Source organism: Bemisia tabaci, chromosome 5, assembly GCF_918797505.1.
Source record: "Bemisia tabaci chromosome 5, PGI_BMITA_v3".
Classification (NCBI taxonomy): Eukaryota; Metazoa; Arthropoda; class Insecta; order Hemiptera; family Aleyrodidae; genus Bemisia; species Bemisia tabaci.
Genome location: NC_092797.1, coordinates 18,898,456 through 18,916,056, shown reverse-complemented (window position 1 = coordinate 18,916,056; position 17,601 = coordinate 18,898,456).

Genomic DNA, 17,601 nt, shown 5'->3' with positions numbered 1-17,601 from the left:
TCGGCGATTGGACCGTGGCCACTCTCCGCACGAGTTTGATGTATTACGTCATAACCAGTGCTGAGCATCATCACTTTGGCTGAAAAATATCCGTCGAGAGCAGTTGGACCCCTCCCACGATTGACTCAGGTCGTTGGTAAATGCTCTTTTAATAGAGCCAAAATGTGAATGTTTGATCTGCCACGAAGGGATGTAAAAGAGAAAATTCCTGGGAATGCCCGGTTGAAATCTACTTTTCCGGGAGGTTGTGACAGAAACATACAATTATGCCTGTAAATATTGCTTCATCCAGTATATCATTTAAAATCCTCATAATTATGACGCTAATTTGGTTTTTCTACTCGAGTCTTAGTGATTGATAACAAAAAATGTACTAAAAAAGTAATTAGTTTCCTCTGAAATCTCGATAGTGCAGAAAATTCCGATTTGCCGTGCATGCGAGTCATATCGATGACCAAAGTGCGACGTTGCATACTTTCTGTCATACTTAATTTCTCCTTCGGAAAACTAGTCAACGTAATTTTTTTAAAACTCTCCTCAAATTTTCCTCTGTGTTCCGCGTGAAAGCAATGTGTGACAGGATATTCAAGATTTTAAGCTTTCTCAATTTCACGACAGTATCAAACCGAGACACTTGCGTAAAAAATACCGTTGAGGTGTGAACAATCAAGAAATGAAAACAGAGGAAGGCCTTCGAACATACACTGCTCTTTGATACCACTATTCGTGCTCTTTGGATGTGCTTGAAGTATCATCAAAATTGAAGGCGAATCAAGACCCTTGGTCTTGACTTTGACTTCGTGCTGCGTTTAAGGATGCTGTTTCTCCATCAAAACAAAACTACTGTGGCATTAACCCCCGACATTAGGGCAACGTTTATCTTTGTTTTTATCAATTTTATGTCCTTGCGGAGCCGAGACACCTGATAAATTCAGCTGAGACGTGAACAGTCAAGAGATGACAACAGAATAAGGTTCTCAAACTCACACGGCTCTTAGATACCACTATACGTGCTCTTTGGATGTGCTAGAAGTATCATCAAAATTGAAGGCGGAATGAGACATCGGGTCTTCACTCCATAAAAGACGACCTTTTTTCGGCAAACCGAAATGACTATCCCCATAATTCGAGCATATCGATGGCTAAGCTGCAAAACTGTGTCTCTTTCTTTTGGGACGTTGCAGACTTTATCCCAAAATCCGATAATTTTGTTACACCTTTTAATGTGATTGAACGAATTCCACGATATTACAAGCAAATAAAACCTCACTATCTACGCTTTTGAAGCATCTGCAAGCGACGCGCACAATTTTTTTACTCTGAGAGCTTTTTAAAGCCTAAGTTGACTGAGGCAATTAGAGGTAGATTCTCAATCCGGTGGCCATTCTCGGTCTATAAAGAGACTCTACTGGAACCCTCCTCGATTTTCCAAAATACTGACTACTCAGCATATTTGATCACCTGCATATGAGCCACTAAAATTTTCTCGCAGAAATCTGTTGATTTTGAGATCAGGCACATAAAAAAAAAGTTTCATAGGAAACTTTAGGAGGAGAAATGGCAGAAAAGCACACAGAGAGGGATTAAACAGACCACTACGCACACTTTGATAGGATCCCCTTGGATTGCGCATCGTAAGTAGGCCAATAACAAATGAGCTCCGATTTCCTAAAATCGTAATGCTTTCTTTCATGAGAGCGGGCTCGGGGGTCGCCGGTCGGACGCGGAAAGCGGCGCAAAATGCGAAAAACAACAATGACTTCCCCTCGCGACGCGGTGATGGAGCAGCTCCTCCGGCCGGCGCATCCTCTTCCAATTTTTCCACGTCTTCATTTATGTTTGTTTTCTGAGTTCGGTTTCCACGACTTCGGGCCCAAATCACCTCTCATTTCCTCCGAGCATTTATTTCACTGCGCGGGATTTCCAAAGTTTCCTATTAGCCTTTCTCGAGTCATCGCCCACAGTCCCCGTCGCCGGGTCAACCCCAGTGGCGTGGCGTGCTTTGCGATATATCGATTGATCTACCATTTGAACCTATGCAAAAGGATCGATAGTCAGGGTGTTCGCAGCGAACACCTTAATAATCGATTATTTACCATAGCTTCAAATGGGGAAATATCAATTTATCGATACATTCACCCCTCGCCACTCTCATCCCCCGCGTGGTCCACCCTGGTCCATCAGCGCGGACTTGGACTAATTATTCTCCTTCCTGGTCTCGTCTGTCTCCTGGCTAATGGACCCCTAACAACCACTTACTCCGTGCGAAGAGTGTGGCTCTGATTCCCCGAAAAAGTCATCATTTTTTCACTCGGCGCTGAGAAAAGAATACATTTCCGTCGTATAGATAACTAAAGTGCAAAAGCACGTATCTCCAGTGCAGAATTTCAAAATTTCCGCTCTTATTTTAATTTTTTGAGGAATAATAAGCCAACTTTACATTTGAAATTCGTTTAGAATATTCTGCTCATTTAGATGAAAAATTAGACGGTTTTCAAAGAATTACATTGACTAGCAAATTACTCATGATAAAAGAAATAAATATTGAGCTTTCAGCCGATTTTCTCCTTAATAATAGGTAATTTTTAAAGAAACATTCTCGTGCACACTGATTTTTGAAAGCATGGACTGAGTTAACATATTATTGAAGGGAAAATCGGTTGAAAGCTAAATATTTCCTTCTTTCTTTTATTAAGAGCATCCATCTATTTTCAACACGTATTTGTTTAGCTGTGAAATTTTGCATATTTTCATATTTTTAAGGAGGGACTAACCTATTTTTTAAAGTGCCTCTTCTTTAATCAGTTTACAGCTAACAAGTTCATGTGAGCATCACCCACTACACGGTCTTGTCCTTTCATTCTGCTTCCTTTTATCTAAAATATTCATTATTCCCCCTGTGATCAAACCACAATGATTTTGAAAGCTACCATCAAGAGGCTTCAAGAGCAAAGCCCAGAACATTCACGGGTTCAGCTCTTGAGTATACCTCTCTCCACAACGCTAGTTCTCACAGGATCTCATTGGTATCCATGCCGGAGGGCATTCGCGATGCGGGTGTCACAGAAGTTGCGCAAGAAAAGGTTCGAACACTGAAGAGGATCTGAGTCCCTTTAGGTCACACTCTCATTAATGCGCCCATCAAATGTTTGCGCTAGATCACATCCCTTTTATTATTTTTACCGTTCAAGCAACACATTTCTGTCAAACGTGACGAAAAAATGTCCATGCAGTATACCAAAAGTAACAAGTGATCCTCTATTGCGTTGAAAAATCTGATCTTAATTTTTCAGTTTCAAGTGGGCAATAAGAGCAAATTAAGCTGCGTCTATAGTCTCTACAAATTTGGTATCCATTACAAAATAAAAAATGTATTGCGGGAAACGCGTTCAAAATTTTCCTGGTCGTTTATTCTTCACTAACCTCAAAACTTCATATTAAATTCGGCAGACATAAGGGCGTAACTACACATTGAGATGAGCCCGGAAAAGCATTGAAATGTAAGGAAGACAGGGTTCATTGCAGAGTGTACTTACGCCCTTAAATTAGGTAGGCGACAAATTATCCAGCTAAATTATTGGATTTTCACCTAAATACAAAACAATTTGACAATTTCTACACATGAAATTATAGCTGTTGTTTTTTTTACAGCTTTTTATTTACTTAAAAGTTCGTAATCTTGACCAGACTAGGTGCTCTGATTTTGAGTATGTGTGAAGCTGAGTATGTGCGTAAAATGCTTATTCAAGCATGAATGACAAGAGTAAGATTTCAAAAGTCTTTTGAAATATGCAATGAACTCTGGCAAAGAAAATTCAGCGAAAAGAAGAAAAAAGTAGCATTCACCCAGACGTTCACTCATGAAACAAAGCCTCAGACTTTTATTATATTTTTTCTTATTTTGTGCAAAGCTTCTTATCAGTAAACAAATGAAGCTATCCTTTCTTCAATTTTAAAATGTGGTTTATTGTATCAGTGTTTTTCTCCCTCTCTTTTATAATGGGAATAAAATCTCCCATAAAATTAGCTCTGTTCAAGGGGCGTGAAAGTAGTCTCTCTACCGCTCTCTCCGTAATATTTAAAAAAGGCGGCTGTAAAGGAAATCTTTCGGGGCCTTCGCTAATATAAGCGGGTATACAATAAAATAATAAAAGACGCAAATAAAGAGGAGCTTAAACGAAAAAACTGAAGGAGTGCTATTAAATTATTAATAAAAAATACGTAATAAAGGGAAAAAAAATCTACAAGGTTTTTAAGAGATTGGAGACCTGAAGCTATGTGGACATCGGAACCACATAAAATCTGCGCATGTGTGCGTGGATAGTTACTTTGAAAATAAATTAACTCAACTTTAGGCGGCATTATATTGTATGCATTAAGAAAACATATTAAATCTATGTGCTTGATTACTTTGCAGTTGTGTACTGTATTAATGGCGGGTGACCATAAAAATGGGATTTTTATGAGCAATTTTACAAGGGTTGCTTCACCGTGTTGTACAATGTTAGCCCTCCGCCTATTGAATCGGGGGACCCGATCCAATAAATGCGGTGAGCATTATTAGAGTTTAATTCCTATTAATTTTCATTGAGATTCTCACTTTTTAATGGGTATTCCGAATGTAAAATGTTGCAAGTATGGCGAGTACATCGTGGATTCTCAGGATGAGTTTACTCTGCGATCTATGACGTTTGTGTTCCGGGGGGGGGGGGGGGGACCAAGATTTCTTCTTCTTGCTGATTTGCTTACACTTCAATAATCATCTTTTTTCCTTTACAAAAATAATGACTTCTGTATTATTTTGAGGAGAACTCTGATACAACTCTTATGACATTTTTTTTTCTTTTCCAAGAAATGTTGATATAAATCGGAAGAATGATTTAATGAATGATTGGATAATATAGAAATCGGCATATTGAGCTTAAAACTGATAAATAGTGAATGTACATAGAGTTTTTTTCTTATTTCACAATTTATTGTAGAAGCAGGTGACGCTCACGAACTTATTTTAAACACAAGCCTTACCTACATACACAGAGTGGAACCCGAGCCAAGTGCTGGTAAAGTTGCGGGATTGGGACATTGAAGGCGCAATTAAAAGCCTTCTCTCAACTTACAGCAAGTTACCAGCCTGTAATTGTCATAATGAGAACTTAAGGATAGCACGATATTAAACATGTATTCCTAAATATTCCAGGAGATCTAGTTCAAACTTTAAACATCTCATTAATCAAACTTTAAATTTTTGTTGGTGGTAAAAATGTGGATAAAAGTATGCTTTTCCTTCGTTCACAGAGATATATTGGTTGTTATACCTTAGTTGTAAAAACGAGGGGTTTCTTGTTGTAATGAAATGTGTCTGCTTGTTACAGCTGAAAAATTCAATGAAGCCCTGAGAAAATTCTTGGTATCACCAAAAAAATTTTCTGGATGTTGTAAATCGCTCTCTGGAGCCTTGGCGCAACAACCGTTTTTCTCAGTGCAGGAAAACAACTGCCAAGGGAACGCTTTTCTTTGTTGCAATGAATCCAATTCTTCCCAGTGCATGCTATGTAGCATTACGACTAGAACATATCTAACAAAGTAAAAGTCACTCCTGGCCGCACACTCATTCGTTCGAATCTTGGCAATGCTCATATGCTGGAGTATCTGCGGTTCAGAGGGGTTACGCGGTAGTTAGCTGTCCAATCGTCGTACGTGCCATCATCCGCGAAGATGGTTAGCGAAATGAAGAAATTAAGTTCAATCTTCGGAACGAATAGCTCTGAAACAGATCATTGAGCCAGCTCATCGTCGAACACTCTCACATATGGCACGGAGATACGAGGGAGAAATCCAGCCTGCCGCGCGTATCAAAGTTTTAAAAGCGGATTTCAATATGCAAAAACTCTTTTTTTATACTCCCTCGGGGCGTTGAGTAATAACACATCTTCTATTATTACGCCCTATAAAATGAAATAATTCCTCCTTACCTCGGTAGACGTATGAACTTTATTTTTTCTGCGATAGTCAAAAATAAACCCACGCCGCGGCCCCCGCCTTTCCAGGCAGTATTAAAAATTATTACCTCCGCCCGCACGCTGATCTTACTTCATTTGTATTGTTTTATTATAACTATAATGCGTTGATGCTTGCACAATAAACTTTTATGCGAAAAGAACGATAAAAATTTACACTTTCCACCGTTGCACTACGCGTACAGTGTCATTACTTTTTCTTCTTTTTTCTTAAAAGTGATTTTCTTGAATATGCATGCATTATATTAAACATGTTTCTGTTAAACCTGTATAGCGCTCACTTGAACTAAAAGCAAGCCTGAACCTGTCTCTCTACTCGTGTTAATCCTATTTTGAACCATATGGTTATTGGGAACTCTAGTAAAATGGTTTTTGACTTTGTTTTCTCCTCCCTCCCCCTTAGCCTCTCTAAATATGACTATTCCGCATATTTAGCCCGACCATTTAAAAAAAGAAGATATTTTTCAAAAACTTTACTCGTCGAAGTTTTCATTTTTTTTTTCATTTTTGCACTTAAAAAAGATAAATAATAATAATAATAATAAAATTACAGACAATAATTATTGGTGACACGACTCAAGATGTGGAATCTTAGTAGTCATGATAAGTGTTTACTTGGTGACAAATTCGGTGTAATGTGCGTTATTAATTAATATGCTGTGCATACTCAAAGTCCAACAAAATCGTAAAAAATTTGTCGAATCGTGGAAAAAAAATTAGCTTGCGTACGAATATTGTTCCAACTGCAAGAAATAAACATTGTTTCGGCGAGTATCAGAGGTATATAGGAAACGAACGTATCCTCGCTTATCTCTGGATTAAATTATAGAAGCAGTACCTAGCATGGCTCGCTATTAGCCAAACAATAAGTAGGGTGGTCGAAAACATCTGTTATCAAATCAGTCACAGGGTTGGATTAAAAAAAGATATCCGCGCACAAAGCGACGGAATATTATGTCAAAATATTTTTTACCCGCCCTAAAATATGTTTATTCGAAACTATTTCCGCATTTTTCCCCCGTTTCTTTCCTGCAATGCACGGTGTTTCCCGGTCTCTGTGCAAAGGTGCATGTAAGTACCGGTGTTGAGCTATTGTGTTCCTCTTTTGTGTTCCGTTTTTTTTCCGGAGAACTCCCCGTTTCGAAATGAGTAAATGAATTCAGACGTATCAGTTTTAATTAAGATATTGACAATAACGGCTAATCACATCACAAATCCGATACGAGTGTGCTTCAGACAGGGCTATTTGTATGTATATTCCGTGTTTACCTCGAATTACCAAAAAAAGAGTATAATAATGGGTATCAAATATTATCGGTGAGGGTGAAAAAACGCGAAACTAGGGCAGTGAGCCTCACCCCTCTGGAACAGATCAAGTGCTTTGTCTTGAGAGCTTCCCCGCACAGTTCGATCTTAGATGAGGCCCTTTGTCATAATTTTCACGCTTTTTGGACGCTTCGCGAGCCGAGCGAACGCTCCGAGCACGTGACACAAACAAAGCAGTTCCGTGTTCGCTTAAACGATTCTTTTATCTGCAATTTGATCATGCTCCATTTTTTATTTATTTTGTTTTTCTCCCGTCGTTGTCACGGAGCGCAGGGTGTTTTTGCAAAATTAAGTCGCGAAGTGTGCCCTGCAATGAATTTACGTCCACTCTGAAAAAGAAAATGACAGGAAAGAAATTGAGCTTTATTTGGAATGGGAGCCAGAACACACCAAGTCGCATTTTAAGGGAAAAAAGTTTGTAGTATGTAGTTTTGAATGAAATTAGTCGTGAATGTTCTTCTATTGAAATCCAAAATTTAAAAAAAAAAATACTTTGAACATGAATATATTCGCTAAACTTCAACATTGAGGCTTAGAGAGGAGTAAAATTTCAAACATTTATCTCAATTCAAACTTCATGTGAATTGGCGCCTCTTTGTTAAATTTCCGGTCCATTTCTGATTGAGAAAAATTTAACATTCGTCACTCATAAAGTTTCTAAATGTCGGTTTTTGAGTGAGTGATCGGAGCTAAATTTACTTGTATGATAATTTAAGAACCAACACAAATTTCCTCGCACTGTTTCTATTTTGATAAAATTTCTGAAATTATGAGAATACAATCGTAGGATAGTTCCAACATCAGTACCACCCGCCACCTTTTCTCCTCTCGTCCACTGTAAAGAGGGATGAAAAATCGTCCAAAATGATTTTTTCCTCCCTTTAATACTTGTGGAGTGACTAATTCAGTATCTTTTGTGTTAGTCTTACACAATAAGAAAAGAAAAGAAAATCTTATTCTGTATTCATCCTTAAGAGTGGCAGAGGTTAACGACGCACGTTTCTATCACTGATAGGGGATGGGAGGGATTGTCAAATTGATTGTGCCAAGTTGAAGATTTGGCATCTAATCATGACATTAAATGTCCTGCTGTAGCCATTTTACGGAAAGAAATCTGACCACATAAAGACCCTATGAAAGGCCTCACATTTCTTTTTATGGATTCGCGAAGAGCCTCAAAACTTCGGGTAGAAATTGTATCCAAAGTTCAGCCACCAAGGTTATAACTGCCCCTCAGAAGCGCAGCTTTCAACAAAGACCATCGGAGCGCATCGAATTTATGGACGACAACTCTGATAAAACACGGGCGTAAAGTAAGTGTCACGGGTGCTTTGATGGTGATGTTAGCGAACAGGCCGGTTATCAGGTCTCGACTGACGTCACCAGAGTAGTCAGCAGCCGGCCTTTGAACCGGCATAACCATTCCTATTTTACATGTTTCAACGATATGCACCCCTTCTGGATCACCCACCCGCATTTGAATCGCTTCTCGAAGAAAATTACCCGTTCTTTTTTAAACCCCTCCTTAGGTTGTTTATTTTTGTTGTTATTGTTTCCTGTACCCGGCCTCACTTTTGCGGCTTATTACATGCGCGCGGAAGTATGTCTGCCTCTCTGACGACTGCAATTTTAAATTCATTCGGATGCCTTTAAGTACGAGAGTATAAAACCCAAGCACCACGCTTCAGGAGCTACCTTGTCTGACGAAATTATGATTCGTGCAGCTCGCTTAATAACCGCCCCACACCCTGCCACCCTCTCTCGAATCGCGGCTTGTTCTGTTTTATTAGAAAAAAGAGGTAAATCAGTTTAACATTACTTTTTTTCCAGAGATTGAGGGTGGGGGCTGGTGTAATGGGGACCATATGAGACGGATTAACTGTATAAATGAGGTATCTCCTGAGGATTGCCCCGTGCCCTCCCGCGAAGTTGCTCTAATGGAAGAGACGCGATATCGGCTCCAATCTAATAAATGCTCTTTGAGCGAATGTTCGCTTTTTAACTGAACGAAAACACGATTACTTGTAAAAAATACACAATACTCGTGTGTGGATCTGTTGCTGGTAAACTGCCCCAAGGCGTAGCTTTTTTTTTTTTTTTTATTTTTCCCCCTCCCTCTCCCACCCCTTAGGTATCGCAGCGAAAATACGAGTTGTTATACCTTCTGCATTCCGACCGGCGAACGTCCCTATCTTTGCGTGCGCCTGATTAAAATGATATTTTATGCCTCGAGAGAGGTAATTAGTTTATGCTGTTCGGAATTACATTTCATGTTATCAACAGTCTATCGTGGAGGCTTTTTATACCTCAGCATGGAAAGAGGGGGAAATTGGAAAAGATTCATGATTCGTTTGACTTCCATACGAGATCCTGGAAAGATTGATGGTGGAAGCAGAAAAAATTGGGGATGTGCAATCAGAAAAATAAATTACGGGAAAGAGGATGAAATACCTTTCTCTTGTATTCCGAAGCCAGTCACTGTTCCCAGTAGGTACTCCCATGCTTATCCCAATAAATTTTCTTTTTTTTTATGGAGTAAACAGTAAAGTTATTTTCATTACAGAGCGCGATTTTAGATATATGTCCATTCGGTCAGCCTTGTGATCATTTTTAGATCATCGCAGCTTATAGACTTAGTAAGACAAAACGCGATTTGTTCAAATGCCAACTTCTAAAGTCCAGTATTAACTGGAGAATTACTCTTTGGAAATCACGAGAATCGATATCATTTGGACTATATTTTACTATTGGGAACTAAAATATTTGGCTCAGTATAGAAAATACATATGTGTCATTAGTTTCTTGTAGCACATAAGTGTTTTTACGGAAGACCCAGAAATTGTTATTCCTAAATGCAGAATGTCATCCATTTATACCGGCGTGCTGAAGAAGAACGTATGATCTCTTGGTCATTGTTAAATATTATCCAACAAGATATTTGTTTATGAGAAGGGTTAGGAATACCTAAATTAAAATACTTAAATATTTGAAATTTAATTCAAAGTAAAATTTTAGAAGAATTGAAGGAAAAATGAATACAAACTTCCCTAAAAATTCGTTTTTTATCAAAGGCAATCATTGAGCGACGTCTAAAAGAACATGCTACTTTCTTCATCGTAGTACGACTGTTAAATAGGCCCTACCAAGGTTTCTTTCAAATTGACTCTGTTGATAATGCAAGTAGAGTATGTCAAGTTAGTGTCCACTGTAGACAGGGCCGGATTAAGGAGGTGGCCACGTGGGCCGCGACCCATGGCGGCAAATCTAGGAGGCTGCAAATTTTGCAATTTTTTTAAATGTAGGTAAACAAAATCTCTCATTTCCTAAGAGTATAGAAATTTCTAATTTTGTCGTCTTTCGGTGATACAAGAGACAGCACCTTTAATTAATCTAGTTAAGAGAGAGACCAAACACGCAATTTGGCCAGGGACTGAGAGCGAAATGATGACGAGGACTTGAGATGAAAAGGAGAAGCCCTCGGCGCGGCGGTCGGCATGTAACACATATTAGCGCCTACATTCCTACAAGGCTGCACGAATACTTCACGTATTGCATCAAACACAGTACGGTCACTGCGGTCAGCGTGAAACGGATAGCGCCTTCAAGAATGCATGAATACTTCACGCATTGCGCCGAGCACAGTGCGGTCAGCATGAAACGCATAGCGCCTACAAGACTGCGTGAATACTTCACGCATTCCGTCAAACACAGTGCGTTCAGCAGCGGTCGTCGGCGTGAAACTCATTGCGCCCACAAAATTGTCGGAATACTTCACGCATTGCTCCAAACACGGTGCGGTCTGTGCGGCGCGGCGGTGGAAGTTAAAATCATTAAACCACATTCATGTTTGTTCTTTCATCCTTTTTTCGTTAATTTCTTATGAATGGAAGAATTGGAAGACCTTGTCTACCCAGAGATAGGTTTACGAAACTTAACGTTCGCGCAAAGTTCGGTGAAATTTTGCTAGTAGTGCTGACAGGGCTTTCCGAAAAAATGTTTCCAACACAAGTAAACGCGTCTTATGCACCCCACCCCCGCTGGCGCGTTCACTTGATGGTTTTTATTGATGTTTCAAAACGAATGAGAAGGGGGGCGGCAAAACACAGGCGGCCCATGGGCGGCAAGTATAGGTAAATCCGGCCCTGACTGTAGACAGGATACTAGAGAGGAATCGTTTTTTTGTCTCCAAGGAGCACTTTTAAATGGAAATATTTTTGCTGAAAAGTACTATGTTGCATTTAAAACCTTTCGCACATAGTTCCTTTTCGCATAAACACGTCTAAATGATGATTGGAAGCCTCGAGGTGGAGGCGCTTGCGTAGGCTGCAACGGGAGGAAGCGGTCATTAAGAACTGAGGTTGCGAAAACGTGAAAATATAAGGGATCGAGAGGGGTGAAAAAAATGAAAGTGCAAGTATGATCCTCATTTATCAATGCACAGAAAATGAAGCGATAAGGCGGAGCAGCATGTGATACATGCGTGCACGCAGCGCGTAGCAGTTCATCCACTTCTCCAACCTGCCTGAACCCACACAATGCGATCGGAAGGATTCAGCATACACTGCAAACAAAACATCGGAGTGACAGGGAAAACAAACACGAAAATAATATAAAATGATCATTTTTCATTAGGTATTTACACGGTGTGAAACTTGCTTGCCAGGGGTTGTTTGCCAATCAAGCCGGCGTTTCTCAAGCCGCGTTGCCAAACTTTCGCAAAAATAATTCGAAAATATATTCGACCTCCTGGATGTGGGATGTCTGCGGGGCTAGAGCAACAACACTCAGAAATTGACACAATTTTTGGGATCAGCTCTTTGCACTATTTTGAGCATATTAAGTCTGGCGGTAAAAAAAAACAAGACTTTAAACTTTTGATACCAGGGCAGGATGCAAAATAAGTTATTAGAATGGTATGATAGGAGGAAAATTTTAAATTTTAATTTTAGAGTCTTAAAGGATTTATAGATTCCGTACGGAAGTTTACAGATAAATTAGCAGGGGTTTAAAGGTCTTTTTTTTATAATTTTAGATTTTTTTGTTTGTTTCCTGGTCAAAGATGGGACTGAAACCACCCCGAGACGTCCCAGGCATAGAGCTCATTGTCTGATTGGCCTTGTTTAACAATTTTCTTGTGTTTTTCAGTCAAATAAATTAATTTAAAAATAGGAAGAAACAAATAATTCGTGAGCAATAACTTCTGAAAGACACAGCATTAGGATTTAAGGATTCCGCACGGAAGTTTACAAATCAATTAATAGGGATTTAAAGGTCTTTATCTCCATAATTTTGGATATTTTTTTGTTTCCTGATCAAAGATGGGGTTGGAACCAACCCGAGACGTCACAGGCATAGTGTTCATTGTCTTTTTAGCCTTATTTACCCATTTTCTTGTGATTTTTGTAAAAAGAAATTAATTTAAAAATAAGAGGAAAAAGTAATTCGCGAATAGTAACTTCTAAAAGACACGCAACACGGCAACACGGTGCTGAATCCTTGAGGGATAAGAATCGAACGTGCCAAGCGGGAAGGGGTTCGGGGAGATTTCGTCACATCCCAGTTGACTTCTTATGACGTTGATTGATCGCAGAGGCTCGACTCCCCGGACCCGAAACTGGTTATGAAAAGCAACACTGACGGAATGTGTCGCTCTGTCGGAGTTGTCGCCTCCGCGGATTCGGATTTGCATACGCACACTTTTTCCCGCGACCGGGGCAAAAGGAAACCCCCCGCGATAATATTCTATTTGAATGGTGATTTATGATCCGAGCTTAATCGACTGCGGTGCCCCTTGATTGCCCGCAACCCACGAGGCATGCCTGTCAGGGCTTTCGATTTTGTCACCGAGTAAATGGACTACAACATATGAAAAGCAAAAAATATAATAATGAAGAATTGGTTTGGGTATGTAAGCACTGTGAAAAATGTTTTGTGTAAGTATAGAATTTTCCGGTAACTATCACGGGAGAAAATGCGTGAGTTGTTGGATGATATGGACATTTCCAATTAATGTGGTAATTGATAAAAAACTCTAGCTTCAAGGTGTAATAAACAAGTAATATTTCAAACTACATGTACATAGATGAGAAATAATATAAAACTCAAAAGATTGTAGTTTTGCTAATAGTTTTGTAGCTTTTTAATTTTTTTATTTTGTAAGATGTTTCCACTGGTTGCTCTTAATGCACTGAAGGAGATCGCAGTTGTAGGCGGTTGAAACGTTTGCTGTGTTTCTTGTTACTTTTATATTATTTCTTATCAATGTAGTTTGAAATATTACTTGTTTATTTGGCTTGTAGCTCGATTTTGTAATCCATTACCATGTTCTATACAGCTTAGCCAGCCAAATTTGATAATTACATATGTATTCAATTAATTGTGGTTGTACTCCAAAACATTAGGTTACTAATCGAAATGTTGCGATACTACCCCAACTTGAGTTGCTGTACTACCAAAATTAATTGCAAGTGTCGATATTATCCAACAAATTGGGGTAGCGGTGCTAAAAAGGGGTAAACGCCTAACACTTTTTCCGGGAGGTATCAATTTTTTCGGTAATTATCTATCATCGGAAATTCCCAGAAATAATTTGACCAACTGTTTGTATTGCGGTATGCTCAGGAAAAACATGAGGAAGAAAGGAAAGGGTGCCCAGTGTTTCACATTTGACTTTAAGAAGTTGTCTTATCCATACTACACGATGCGATGCTAAATCGAAGTGATACGCATTTTTGAATTGGTGACGGTAACCTCAAACCAACTACAAAAATGAGTCAAGAGTTTTAAATGCATGGAAGTTACGCAAATTATTTTAAACTAAAGCCAAAATATTGTTTACGTATAAAAATATTTTTTGTACTTACTTTGATTAAAATTCAACTAAGCGAACCTCCTGCGTAAATGAATCCCGATAAAAATTTTCATTTTATACCATAGAGATTAAAAATACATACTTAAAATCTAACAAGTTTCTTCCTCAGGTCCTTTAAACCCTGGAACTCTGGAACTGGAACTGGAACTGGAACTAAGTCATGCCCTTGTTCATATATCAGAATTGCTCTAAAAGATTAACTTTTAACGCTGATAAAAGTCAATGTAATACATGACCTTGCACCTATTTTTGGTGCCTGAAGCAATGAAGCATAAAACTAGAACACCATGCATTATAGCATCCATGTGACGAGACAATAGCGCAACTGAGCAGTGAACACCTTCTTCGAAGAAACACCATTAAGTGTTTCCAAAGGTCGCATATCAGATATAGCTCATCAAGGCTTGAACATGATACATACTAACATACGCACGGGCTCGAATAACTGCAAAGGGTCCCGGAAACGATATTGCCCGCGAAAATCTACTTAACGTACGGTGAGCTTGGGGCTGCACTTATAATGAACCCAATATTAATTGTAATTTGATCATTATCTAACGAGAGCGGGCGACGACAAGCTTTTAGCGACTAATTTCATCAGTAATGCGAGACGCGTGTTGCATCTCTCTCTTTTGAAGGATGAGCCAGTGAGCACTACGCAGCGAAACGACATACGCGGTAATGGCTAAGATACACAGGTGAGCGCGATCTCTAGCTTTAGCTATACTACAGTGCTAAGGAAGAACGCGGTATAAACATTCGAGAGTTGTCAAATTTCCGTCGATAAAATGTTAATTTTTGAGGAAAGTTATGAATATTTTTCCTTGAAATATTCAGGAACTGAAGGTGAAATTGCAAACAAAATTATCTGAAAAATTGGGAGGAATCTATTCATAAGTTTACCAAGAAATTCACGTTTTACCAAAGGAAATTTGGCAACGCTTGACGGTTCGTGCGGCGTTCTTCCTTAGCACGGCAGCTTAGGTAAAGCCCGACACTGCAGTGCTAAGGTAAAACGCCGTATGAGCATTCGGATGTTGCCAAATTTCATCCGATGAAAGTTTTATCTTGGAGGTTAGATAAGAATATTTTTTTATGAAATTTTCATACTTTTTGGAAGAGATCTAGAATAAAATTCTTCACAAAAATGGAGAGACATTATTCCCAAAATTCGTAGACTTTCCGTATTTTATCAAATAAAATTTGTCACCGTCTGAGGGTTTATACGGCGTTCTTCCACAGCACACTATAGTTGAAAAAATTTAAAAATTAACGAATGTGCGTCGTGGGTAACCAGCGGTCAAAGATTGAAACTAAGAACTCCGTTGTTCATTTTTTTTTTTTTTTTTTTTTTTTTTTTTTTTTTTTTTTTTTTTTTTTTATTGTTTACCATTACTCACCGGTAGGAGCTTGGGATCTTTTTTTAACTAAAATATTCATGTTATCAAACATTTTTTAAGAAAAATATTAAGATTTTCGATTATCGATTAACTGACAGTAAGTAGATAATGCTTATCACGAAAGATGTCAATCCGCAATATTGATCCGTTGACTTCAGCGCCTGTCTGACTCCTCTGGATGACTTCTTTATTTAGATTGACACTGCTCCCCGAACGCGGATCTTTCCTTGTCATTCGTTCATTCTTGGAACTCAAATCTTGCTCCAAAGTTGAATTCGGAACTTTCCACAGGGTGAATCATCTTATACTCATTAATTCATTTTATGACATTTTGAAGAGCAAGTAATATTTAAAATTAAGCTCTAATTATCATTGCAAATTTCGGAATATTATTATTTAACTAGTCTGACTTCCCTGTGTCTTCAAATCGTTGAACGCAGTTGTTGGTTAGATTGTTAGTTTACGACGATCAGTAACCAGGCTGTTTACGTCGTTGAATAACCTTTTTGTAATAAACATATAAATGTAATGATAGTTTTTCTGCCAAGAAATATGCAATGCGAGCAATTCTTCTTTTTTTTTTTTTTTTTTTTTTTTTTTTTTTTTTTTTTTTTTTTTTTTTTTTTTTTGCAGACTCTGTACAGCTTTTCAACTTGTATTCACGTGCACTCTATACTCGTTGCGAAGCAGTGAGTAAACTTGCTATCTCTTAAATGACTCGAATTATCACAATCCGCCAATATCGTTTCAAAGACTTTTCCATCACAAAACACTAAAATTTCTGAAAATTCATTAGTATATACCTACACGGTCTCAACGGCAGCGTGAAAAGTTCATCACTCACCAATGACGAAAAATAGTTTTCTGTTATCATGTCGTCACCTTCCGGCCAAAGTATCACAGGCGGTAAAAATTTCCGGTGCCCTTTTATTTTTTTACTGAGAAATTCCTCAACGGAGCTGTCCAAAAATTTCACTGAATTTTATTTGTGCTGCCGATAAAATTCAGTGAAATTTTCAAACAGAATCAACCAACAATTTCTCCGTAACAAAATAAAATGGCACCAGAAATTTTTCAACGTCGCATGGCGCTTGTGATACTTTGGCCGAAAGGTGACGAAGTGGCGGTGGATAAAATGAGTTTCCTCCAAGAAAAAGAAAAAAAATCACAGTTGCTCAAAAGAGAAAGAGAAACTAAATAGGCTGTATCAAATATAATAAAAATCTCATCCTTTTCAGTTGGTTTACTGCTCCCCACAAATTCCAGAAATTCGAAAAAATAAACCGAGCCGCGCAGTTAAACAGAAGAACTTACAAATTATGAATTTGTTCGTAGTCTCAGCCTCCTCACTATACGACCGTTTGATGAAGTCGTAGGAGAGGAATAATTTAAAGAGATGGGGAAGATTGTGGCAGGGGGAGGCGGGAGCGAGTTGGGGGGGGGGGGGGGAGTTGTGTGATACGATTTCTTTATCCAGACAGTAGAACAACGCGCGTAACTGTCAATTAAAATAAACACGCATATTGAAAAGATGAAGATAGCACCAACCTCGTCGAGGCGCTCAATTTCGTGAAGTCGAGAGTCAAATGTTATTTCATCCTCGATCATTGTAGATGAGCAGCATCCTATAACACACGCTGAGGCTGTTATTATCTCAGCTGCCGTTCTGGATAGCTCAAGCCACGTTCCCATAGACAGGGTGCGATACGAAGTTGGCCGCGCAGTTGGGTGCAATCATTTTAAACCTATCCGTTTCCATTGGTCATTAGGTTTGGGAAACGTTTCATCATGAGACAAAAGGTCGTCACCTCCCGGCCAAAGTATCACAAGCGCCATGTGACGTTTCAAAATTTCCGCCACCATTTTATTTTTTGTAGAGAAATTGTTCAACGAAGCTGTCCAAAAATTCCATCGCAGTGTTTTTGTGCTGCGGATAAAATTCGATGAAATTTTCTAACAGATTCAACCAACAATTTTTCTGTAAAAA